Source organism: Phoenix dactylifera, unplaced genomic scaffold (genome assembly GCF_009389715.1).
Source record: "Phoenix dactylifera cultivar Barhee BC4 unplaced genomic scaffold, palm_55x_up_171113_PBpolish2nd_filt_p 001849F, whole genome shotgun sequence".
Taxonomy (NCBI): domain Eukaryota; kingdom Viridiplantae; phylum Streptophyta; class Magnoliopsida; order Arecales; family Arecaceae; genus Phoenix; species Phoenix dactylifera.
The window spans coordinates 54,648-66,205 of NW_024069140.1; the positions used below are offsets into that span (position 1 = coordinate 54,648).

General features: G+C 42.9%; 1 pseudogene; it reads right to left on the minus strand.

Moving 5' to 3' along the window:
- Window positions 1-717: 717 nt before the first annotated feature.
- LOC120109134 lies at window positions 718-815 on the minus strand (annotated as a pseudogene).
- Between the last annotated feature and the right edge of the window lie 10,743 nt (window positions 816-11,558).

The following is an 11,558-nucleotide window of genomic DNA, read 5'->3' on the forward strand; positions in this document are numbered from 1 at the left end:
GCCCTCTTCAAACCAGTTAGGAGCTGTCTAGAAATTTAAGAAAAATATTAGAAATTGACGTGTAATGTTTTGTTGCATGTTTGATTGTGAATAGATTTTTGTTTTAGGGTGTCGTTTTAGGGTATCTTTAGTTGCTACTTATATTTATATTTATTTTTAAAAAAAAACATAAAAAAATTTAATTAAACTTTGTATGCTAGGTTAGAATAGGGACAACACTGGGCGTTTGAATCGAAAAACTTTTGACAATTCCTTAGATCATATTATTAAAACTCTTTCGCAAAATCTCAGATCTAGTGAGATGGCTGATGATGATGTAGAAGTCACCATGGTGATGAAGGTAGACCCCCAGTTATGACATTTCGACAATACTTACACCCCACTAGGACTAGTCAACCTTCATGCATGATTATTCCTGAAAACGTAGGACACTTTGAAATCAAACCAGGAGTAATTCAATTGCTGCCAAAGTATCATGGAATGGAATCCGAGAACCCTTATCTTCACCTTAAGGATTTTGAGGAAATTAGCATCACATTTAGAGTGCCAAATGTATCGGAAGATGTCCTTAAATTGACCTTGTTTCCTTTTTTCTTAAAGGATAAAGCCAAAACATGGTTGAACTCCTTGAGACCTAGATCGCTAGGAACATGGCATGATATGCAAAGAGAATTCTTGAAAAAATTCTTTTCCGCACAAAGGACTAACTTTTTGAAAAGGCACATTAGTAATTTCCAACAAAAAGATCATGAAACATTTTATGAATGCTGGGAGAGATTTAAAGATTTGCTTCTCTCTTGTCCTCATCATGGGTTTGAAACATGGAGAACCATTAGTTTCTTTTACGAAGGGTTGTCTCCACAGTTAAAACAATTTATAGAGACTATGTGCAATGGTCTATTTTTGGAAAAGCAACCCGATGAGGCATGGAACTATTTAGACTCTCTCGCAGAGACTGCACAATTATGGGATACAGGGGATAGAGTAAATAAACCTTTGCCTAAGCCTACTAGCATTGGACACGGGAGCCTTTACAACCTTAGTACTCAGGATGATATTCAGGCTAAAATGGCAGCCCTTACTAGGAAGGTAGAGGAAATTGAACTTAGAAGGATTGAACCCGTCAAGACCGTAGAACATAACAGCGAGTGTTGTAGGATTTGCGAGATGCCTGGCCATCTCACCACTGTTTGCCCCATAATACCCGCATTCAAGGAAGTCTTGCATGATCAGGCCAATGTTATGAATTCCTATCAAAAATCTTTTAATAATCCTTTTTGGGTACTTACAACCCTGGATGGAAGAACCATCCAAATTTCAGGTGGAGGAATGACCAACCTCAACAAGTATATAACCGCAATCCTCCACCTCCGCAACCTCATTATGCACACGCACCCCCTCAAAAACCCAGTCTTGAAGAAACTTTGCAATCTTTCATGCAAGGTCAAGCTAAAATCAATGATGAATTAAGAAATCAACTGACAACGCTGACCACTGCTTTAAGTGCTCAAGAGAAGGGTAAGCTACCAGCTCAACCACAACCAAACCCTCAAGTCTATGGGCGGTAGCAATGCATCATCTTCAACTTCGCATAAAGAACAAGCGAAGAGTATAATACTTTGCGAAGTGGAAAAGTTATTGACCAACCAGTTCCAGAACAAATCAAGCCATACCTGATTCTGACCCTTTAAAGACAAAAAAAAAGGATAACAAAGAAACTGAAGCACCAACATCTACTGAAAAAATCAAATGTCCTTTTCCTGCACCATTTCCACAAAGATTAAAGTCCTTGCAAAAGCTTAAACCAAACTCTGAAATTCTTGAGCTTTTTAAGCAAGTAAAAATCAATGTACCTCTTCTTGATGCAATCAAACAAGTGCCTTCATATGCAAAATTTTTGAAAGATTGTGCACTGTCAAGCGTCGTTTAAATGTCAAGAAGAAGGCATTTCTGGCTGAAAATGTGAGTGCAATTTTACAGCATAACATTCTTCCTAAATATAAGGATCCAGGTTGCCCAACTATCTCATGCATAATTGGCAATTTTAGGATTGAGCGAGCATTGCTAGATTTAGGAGCGAGTGTGAACTTGTTGCCATATACGGTATATGAGCAACTCGGTTTGGGTGAGTTGAAGCCAATAACTGTGACCTTACAAGTAGCTGACAGGTCAGTGAAGGTCCCTAGAGGGATTATCGAAGATGTGTTGGTCTAAGTAGACAAGTTCTATTTTCCTGTTGACTTTATCGTACTGGATACACATCCTGCTTCCAATTCACCATCTCAGATTCCGGTCATCTTAGGACGTCCATTTCTTGCAACTTCTAATGCATTGATCAATTGTAGGAATGGTGTCATGAAGCTTTTTTTTGGCAATATGACCTTGGAACTGAACGTCTTTAGTATAGGCAAACAACCCAGTGATCATGAAGAAAGTAAGGAAGTTGAATGGGTTAAAACCAATGCGGAAGAATATCTGTTAAAAGAAATATTTACTGAATCGGCCGACAATGGTTTGATAGATTGGTGTTCTGAAGGTACTGCTGATGATGTGGTCCCACCTGTTTTAGATAATTCGGATGTCATGATGGTCAATGGGTGGAGACCGAGAATAGAGGAATTTGAACAGTTGCCACCTCGAGAAGCAAAGATAGTACCATCCCATGAACAAGCACCTAAGCTCGAGTTGAAACCTTTACCGAAGGAACTCAAGTATGCCTTTCTTGGACCCGAGGACACTTTTCCTATAATCATCTCATCTGATCTTGATCATGCCCAAGAAAGATAATTACTTTGTGTTCTAAAGAATCATAAAGGAGCTTTAGGGTGGTCTATTGCCAACTTGAAGGGGATTAGCCCTTTAATTTGCACGCACCAGATATATTTGGAGGACAATGCCAAAACCACAAGGCAAATGCAACGCAGGTTGAATCCTACGATGAGAGATGTGGGTTAAAGCAGAAGTCCTCAAGTTGCTCGATGTGGGTATTATTTTTCCGATTTCCGATAGCAAGTGGGTGAGTCATACTCAAGTCGTTTCCAAGAAAGCGGGTCTGACGGTAGTCAAAAATGAGCAGGGTGAACTAGTCCCAACTCGTGTTCCGACGAGTTGGCGCATGTGTATTGACTACCGAAAATTGAATTTGGCCACTAGGAAAGATCACTTTTTCCTACCCTTTCTAGACCAAGTTTTGAAAGAGTTGCAGGACACAAATTCTATTGTTTCTCGATGGCTATTTCGGGTACTACCAAATCGAGATTTCACCAGAAGATCAAAAGAAGACTACCTTCACTTGTCCTTTTGCACATTCGCTTTCCGTCGGATGCCATTCGGGTTGTGTAATGCACCTGCAACATTCCAAAGGTGTATGCTTAGCATTTTTGAAGAAATGAACGAGAAATTTTTAGAAGTGTTTATGGATGATTTCTCTAATTTTGGCGATTCTTTTTATAATTGTTTATCACATTTACAAGCAGTCTTAGCGCGATGCATGGAAAAGAATCTAATACTGAATTGGGAGAAATGCCACTTCATGGTGCCAAAGGGAATTGTCCTAGGACATATTGTTTCATCGAAGGGCATGGAAGTTGATAGAGCTAAGATTGATTTAATCGCCAAGCTACCTGCACCCAAGACAGTTAGAGATGTTAGATTATTTTTGGGTCACGCAGGATTTTATAGGAGGTTCATCAAGGACTTTAGTGTCATAGCTCGACCATTATGTAACCTCCTATCCCTTGATACACCGTTCAATTGGACTGAAACATGTCAAGAGGCATTCGAAAAATTGAAGGTTATGCTTAGCACTGCACCCATCGTGCGACCACCTGATTGGTCATTACCTTTTGAGATTATGTGCGATGCTAGTGACTATGCGATAGGAGCTGTCTTAGGACAATGCAAGGATAATAAGCCATATGTCATCTACTATGCAAGCAAAACCTTAAATGATGCTCAAATGAATTACACCACCACCGAGAAAGAATTGCTTGCAGTAGTATTTGCATTAGACAAATTTCGCTCTTATATCCTTGGTGCTCCTATTGTTATCTTTATGGACCATGCAGCGCTAAAATAATTGCTAAATAAGAAAGAGGCCAAACCACGCTTAATACGATGGATACTTCTACTCCAAGAATTTGACATCACAATCAAAGATAAAAAGGGAGTAGAGAATGTGGTTGCTGACCATTTATCATGGCTAGTTTTTAATGATTCGGTGCTACAGTTTTCCATCAAGGACTCATTTTTCGAAGAGCAGCTGTTTGCACTTTCTACTATGCCATGGTATACTGATATTGTAAACTTTCTTGTCACGAACCGAATGCCGGAGCATTGGGGATCGAATGATAAGAATAATTTCTTGCGTGAAATAAGGAGTTATTATTATGATGCCCCTTATTTGTTCAAGTATTGCAATGATCAAATCTTTAGAAGATGCATTTCGGATCATGAGATACAAAGTGTACTCTCTTTTTGTCATGCCAGTGCTTGCGGAGGACACTTTGCATCCAAGAAAATGGTAGCTAAGGTGTTGTAATGTGGTTTTTATTGGCCTATACTATTTAAAGATGCCCACGAGTTCTGTAGGACATGTGACCAATGTCAACGTGTTGGAAGTCTAACTCATAGGCAAATGATGCCTCTTCAGCCCATTACTGCTATTGAAATTTTTGACATGTGGGGCATTGATTTCATGGGTCCGTTTCCACCATCTTTTGGATATGAGTACATTTTAGTAGGTGTAGAGTATGTGTCCAAATGGGTAGAAGCTGTGCCTTGTCGAACAAATGACCACAAACCAGTTTTAAAATTTCTTAAAGAAAATATATTTTCTAGGTTTGGGATGCCCAAGGTCATAATTAGTGATGGGGGAAAACATTTCTGTAATAAGCCTTTTGAGATCCTATTACGAAAGTACGGTATCACTCATGGAATTGCAACTCCTTATCACCTGCAGACTAGTGGCCAAGTAGAGTTAGCCAATCGGGAGATTAAACGAATTTTAGAGAAAACGGTGAATCCATCACGCAAAGACTGGTCTTTAAAACTTTCTGACGCATTATGGGCTTACCGTACTGCTTATAAAACTATTCTTGGTATGTCCCTGTATCGGTTAGTCTATGGAAAAGCATGTCATCTACCTGTTGAAATAGAGCATAAATCGTATTGGGCCATTAGAAAATTAAACTTTGAATTACAAGATGCTGGTTTAGCTAGAAAATTACAACTAAGTGAGTTGAATGAAATTCGTCGGGATGCATATGACAATGCTAGACTTTGTAAAGAACGAATGAAAATTAGGCATGATAAATCAATTCTAAGAAAATCTTTTGAACTTGCACAAAAAGTTCTTTGTTATGACTCTCGCTTACATCTATTTTCTGAAAAGTTACGATCAAGATGGACAGGTTCTTTCATTGTAAAAACTATTTTTCCACACGGGGGCAGTTGATATTGAGAATCCACAGGATGGCAAAATTTTTAAGGTAAACGGATACAGATTAAAACCTTTTCTTGAGAATTTTGCAGATGAAGAGGACTCCTTTTCCTTGGGGGAGCCTTCTTATGACTGAGCATGACGGCCAAAGTATGTGTATATTAGTTAGAATTATTTTTTTTCTTTTATTTCTAGTTTTCTTCTTATTTTGTAGGTCTTCTTTTCTAGAAATCAACAGCTTAAGGTATTCTTCTTCTCTCCAATATTATTTTTTCTATTGTCTCTCATATATAGTTTTCTTGCATCTTTTACATTGAGGACAATGCAATGTTTAAGTTGGGGGGAGGAAAATATTTTGCAAAAAATAAAAAACAACTTGTTTTTGCATTTGATTTATTCTATTACTTTCTTTTCTGAGCAAATACACATGTATTTTCATATTGAGTTTGTGCAAATATTAAGGCAAGGAACACATGCATACTATGACTGATCAGAGACCTATTATTAGATCCCCGCATGTGTACTTAATGACAATAGGAAGATCTCAGAAGTTCATATTTGTTAACTACATTTTTGTTAGCCTTATCCGTAACAGAAGTATGAGTATCCTTGTTCGTACCATAAGGTTCAGAATTTGGTTTTCACATAAAGATAGAGGTTGAATATCCCGACTAGATTACTTAGGTGCCTTATGATCCGACCCTTGGTTGACCTATAGTCACGATGCAGTCACATATATAATAAAAATATTTATATGTTCAGTCTACCATCTCTTTTCTTGCATAATTATTATTCAAAAAAATACTTATGATGACAAGTCTGGCCTCGTAGTGTAGTCTGGTTCGAGTAATTAAGTTCGAAGGGTGTTTCACCTAATGTCTTGAGCAACTGGATCGGAGGTCATTGACTGAAAGCTCGCTACATGGACCTTACTAGAGCCTAATGGGGTTGGACAGCTGTAGTCGTCGTATGTATTGAAAAAAAAAATGAAATAAAAATAAGCATGAATGAGTTGGTCAGGCTGAACCCAGTGACATGTGGTAATGACTGGTTGGACTCCATTGTTTGGACTTCTGTGTACCCGGGTTGTTTAGTTGGATTGATAGCTCTTTCTTTATATGTGAACCATTCTTGACAAATTTAGACAACATGTGATATTCTAAAAATTTGATGGATCAGGTTCTAATAAATTGTAGAAAATACTTGTGAACTTGAGTAGTGCACCTAAAACTCAGGCGGTGCCCGATTGTGGTGGAGGTATTAGTACTCTGAGAAAGTCATGCGATTTGATGCACACTACACTTTTATATTTCCTTGCTTTGATAGTTGCCATGCTTGAAAATATATATATCAATTAATTACATGTGTATTAGCTTAGAATTTATTTCACATTTTTATTAGGATCTCATCTCAGGTCATATAATTCATGATGTTTGTGGGTAACATCCCTAAAAACCCTCACGAGACAACACTCGTCCACTAGGGTAACCTAGGGGTTTAACGGCTTGTTGCACGTGCTAAGTGCAATCGTTGATTTCTACGAAAGTGAGTACTTATTCTTCATTTTATGCAATTAGTTCTAATAAAACATCATAGGTTAAAGCACACCTTTTGCACTCTCATTTTATTATTTGCTCGTTAATTGCTAGAGACTAGCAATAAGCTAGTTGGGGGGTGTGATGAGAGCACAAAAGTACGATCTAAGTACCAATTAATTTAGCCTAATGCTAGCAAAATAATGATAAATAATAGTTGTTAACATTTACATGATTAAATATTTTATCCTTACACTTATTATAATTTTTATCATTATATAAATTTATCTCTTCCCAGCTGCAGAACAGAGCCCAGATTCAGCCGTTCGTTAGCACTTCAGCATCCTTGCCGCGTCTGTGAGCCACATCGCCCCTCTCAAGACCCGTCCGCATCTTAGGATCCGTGATCGAATCATGTCGCGATCAGCCTTTCTCCCAGCTCTTGGAACCTGCCGATCAGGTGTTTCTCTCGTGCGCCCCATCCTTCGATCCAGTCATCCGAGTCCCAGTTCACAGCAGTCTCTCGAGCATTTCATCCATCCACGTGTGCCCAGTTCACAGCGCGTCCAAGCCCCAATCCTCGTCTGTGTTTCCAGCCTTTTCCCAGCATCCCAGATTCCGCCTCATCCGCGAAGCTCCTAGCGTCCGCATGCAGCTCATCAACCCGCGATCAGTCCAAGCTTCCTTCAGCATCTTCTCGCAGTCCATGTGTCCATCCGAATCTTCCCGCATCCAGCTTCTCCCAAGTTCCAGCCACATCAGCTCCCAGCCGTCCGCAACTTCATCCTCCGTCCGTTCGCGATCAGATTTCCATTCCAGCATCCTCGCAGGATCCTGCGTCTGGGTATCTCGCGGCCAGCCAGCATCCGCATCCCGGAATGACCGCCTCATCTCGCGATCAACGCCTCAAAAATCCATCCGGTCCACTCATCTTCATCTCGTGCGAGAAGGGAAAGGGAGGGAGCTGGATATATCTGGCTCGGCTGGCAAAGGGGGGATCTCTCCCATTCAAAAAAACAGAGAAGAAGAAGAAACAGAGGCCTCAGCCGGCTATTGGAAGAAAAAAAAAAAGGAAGGAAGAAACAGGGATGCCCTGTTCTTCCGAAAAGAAAGAAAAAAGAGAGGGAAAGGCTTATATTTTATTGGAGGGCTGATATCTTATGAAGGGTGATGGAGGAACCTTTGATGTTCTATTTTCTTTCAAGTAAATTCTGAACGATATATCTCTTTGATTCACATCTGTTAATATGTTTTTTTGATTCTTGCATGCTTACCTATGCGATAGATCTTTTATGGTTTATATTTCTTGATCATGGATTGTTTCGATGTTTGATTTGTCGTAGACGTAATCGGTACGATGAATACTTAGATCTTGAATTCATGTTTTTAAACTATATACTCCATGATTAGAACTAATCTATCTGATTGATCCTTAATCAAGAATCGCAGAATTTAATTATTGAAAATAATATCATCGAAGGGGATTCCAGATCCCTACACCATCTTAATCTATCCAAATTTCGATTCTCCATTTACTGATTTATTTTCTATTTGCAAAACATCATCTTTATCCATGAATTTATTGAATTAATTAATCTAAAATTATATTAAATAATTTCATATATATTTCGTTCCTTGAGGATTCGACCTCGGACTTTCGAGAATTTTACTACTTGTGCGATTTCTCCTGCACTTGGAAGATTAGTTTCGCAAAAGCTTTTTAGCGAGCGCGTCACCGGACACCCCCAAACCCTAAAGTGAGAGAGTACCAGTTTCGCGTCCCGTCCACATCTCATGTGGTGTTTTATTCACAGATTTACTTGAAACCTTATTAAGTATATAACTGGCTGACTCAAGTGCATATTCCCAAAAGGATATGGGCAGATCAGCAAACCCCATCATGGATCGAACCATATCTAATAGAGTTCGATTTCTCCTTTCTGACATGCCGTTATTACTGCGGTGTACCAGGAGGAGTCCATTGGGAAAGCAATCCCATTCTCTTCCAGATATGTCAAAAACTCATTAGAAAGGTATTCACCCCCTCGATCTGATCGAAGAGTTTAATACTCTTTTCAGTTTATTTTTCTACTTCATTACGATACAATTTGAACATTTCAAATGCTTCAGATTTATGTCTCATTAAATAGACATAACCATACCTCGAAAGGTCATCTGTGAAAGTAATAAAATATGCATATCCGCCTCTAGCATTTGTGCTCATTGGCCCACACACATCAGAATGTACTAGGGTCAATAAGTCATTGGCTCATTCATCTTTTTCAGTAAAAGATGACTTGGTCATCTTACCAAGAAGGCATGATTCACAGGTTGTTAATGATTCACAATCATTAATGTTGCTGGTGGTCCAAACCGTGAACGATTGGCACTACGGTGTGAACGGGGTTCCGTCTGAGTTGTCTTGGTTGGTGTTGGTTGCGCTCCACCTTCCGCCAAGAAACCTGCAAACAAGCCTTGCACCACCACCAGGGTGGTGATGGCCCTCCGACGGTCAAGTCAGAGGAGATTGGAGGAGGAGGAGTGGTGATAATCGTAAGTAAGAGAGTGCTCTGGGAGATATTGCTCACCTCCCCCCTTTCTCCCCCCAGCCGCATATATACCTGGCTGGGGGTCTCTCAGGGGGTTCGTTATCGTGGGGCACGATGGTGTGGCCACTGACATGGCCGTTACAGGGCGTCGTGGAGCAGCACCGAGTACGGCCACGTCAGGGCATAGTGGGGCTCCGCTTTGTACGGCTGATGCAGGAGATCGTGGAGCAGCATCGGATACAGCCGTTGCAGGGAGTAGTGGAGCAGGAGGCCGCGGCGTGCCTCTGGAGAATAGCCTGTCGTTATCAAGAGATCTCCGACTCGGGGTCGGAGCGCTGGATCAAGGGGCAGCTGACTCGGGGTCGGGCTGCGGAGCCGAGGATATCCGACTCGGGGTCGGATTGCTGGATCAAAGGGCAGCCGACTCGGGGTCGGGCTGCGGAGCCGAGGATATCCGACTCGGGGTCGGATTGCTGGATCAAAGGGCAGCCGACTCGGGGTCGGGCTGCGTGAGCCGAGGATATCCGACTCGGGGTCGGATTGCTGGATCAAAGGGCAGCCGTAGTCTCCTGGGCGCGCGTGCCCGGTCACTGGTGGGGCATGGCGGCTTATTTCCCCGTAACAGTAGCCCCCCACTTCGAGCCTGGAACCAGAAGGGGAACAGGTGAAGGAGTGATGTTTCGGGATTGCCGCCGTTCCTCGGAGGCGCGCGCGCTTCGAGCTCCCCGCCCTTTTTATGGCGTATGGCGGTTATTGCTGACCTGGCAGTCTGAGGATTTCGGCGGACATCCTTCCTTAATGGTGTCGATTCGCCTTTGGGGCGCGAGCGGACCCTTCGGCAGCCAGGCGTCCTCTGGCGTCATTGAGGCGTCACTTGCCTTTCTGCCTATTTAATCGGGGCCTTTCCCCGTCCGTCTTCTTCTTTACAGATATTTTCAAGTTTCCCCTTTGCGCTGCTGTTGCTGCCGTCGGACTGTTCGCTCGTTTCTCCTTTGGCGCTCTCGGAGCCGTTCTTACCTCTTTTCCGGTGAGTTTTTCCCCATTCTTTTGCTTAGGGCTCTCCATACTTTCCCCTCTTATACTAGTGTACTCCAGTCGCTCCGGTCTTTCCCCCCTTCCTGTCTCCGTCCTGACCGTAGGTTTATTGGCCATTAGGAATGGGCGAAGTGAGAGCAGACCAAATTAAGTCGGAGCTGGTCGCCACAGACTTAGACAGACTTGTGGCTCGGTACCACCTTCCCGAGGCCTGCAACGCCACGCTCCCGGGGCCTGAGGAGAGGATGTCCCATCCTCCCTCCAGGGAAGATCGCCCAATGAGGGCATTCTCCAGGCCGGGTTCCGCTTCCCCCCTTCGGATTTGGTTATGCAGGTGCTACGGGGTTTAAGAGTGGCACCGACGCAACTGGTGCCGAACTCGTGGCGGCCCTGACGGTCTTCCAGGTTCTCTGCCGTATGCACGAGATCCCCGCCACCCTGAATGTTTTTTGGGAGTTCTACAGCCTGAGCGGCCCCCAGGACAAAGGGTGGTGGTGCTTCGCAGCGCGGCGAGGATGTAGCTTGTCAAGGAGGCTCCTACCTCCATTCACAAATGGAAGGAGCGCTTCTTTTTTGTTGATGCAGATCCCTCTTGGGAAATCAGGGCGACCTGGGAGACCCCGATGAAGTCTCCGATCGGCCTATCGAGACTGTCAAGGGAGGAGTCCGATGGCTTGGCCGCCTTGAAGGGTTGGTGCCGAGGGCCAGCTCCCCCCGTGGCCCGCTTATTTCCGAGGATACTTTGGTGAATGTCGGTCTGAGCTCGGTCCCCCGACCGTGAGTCCGCCACCGCTCTTTCTTGACTTTTTCCCTTCTTTCGTCCCGTCTTTCCTTTGGTTTCTCCGTCTCCGACTATCCCGTCCTTTTGCAGAGATCCGACGACGTCATGCGGTCGGTGAAGACAAGGCTGTTGGTAGGGCGTCCCTGCTGGAAGCAGCCCAGAGGAGGAAACGAGCTCTTCCGAGCGGGCCCCACCAGCGAAGAGGTCCCGTAAGGAGG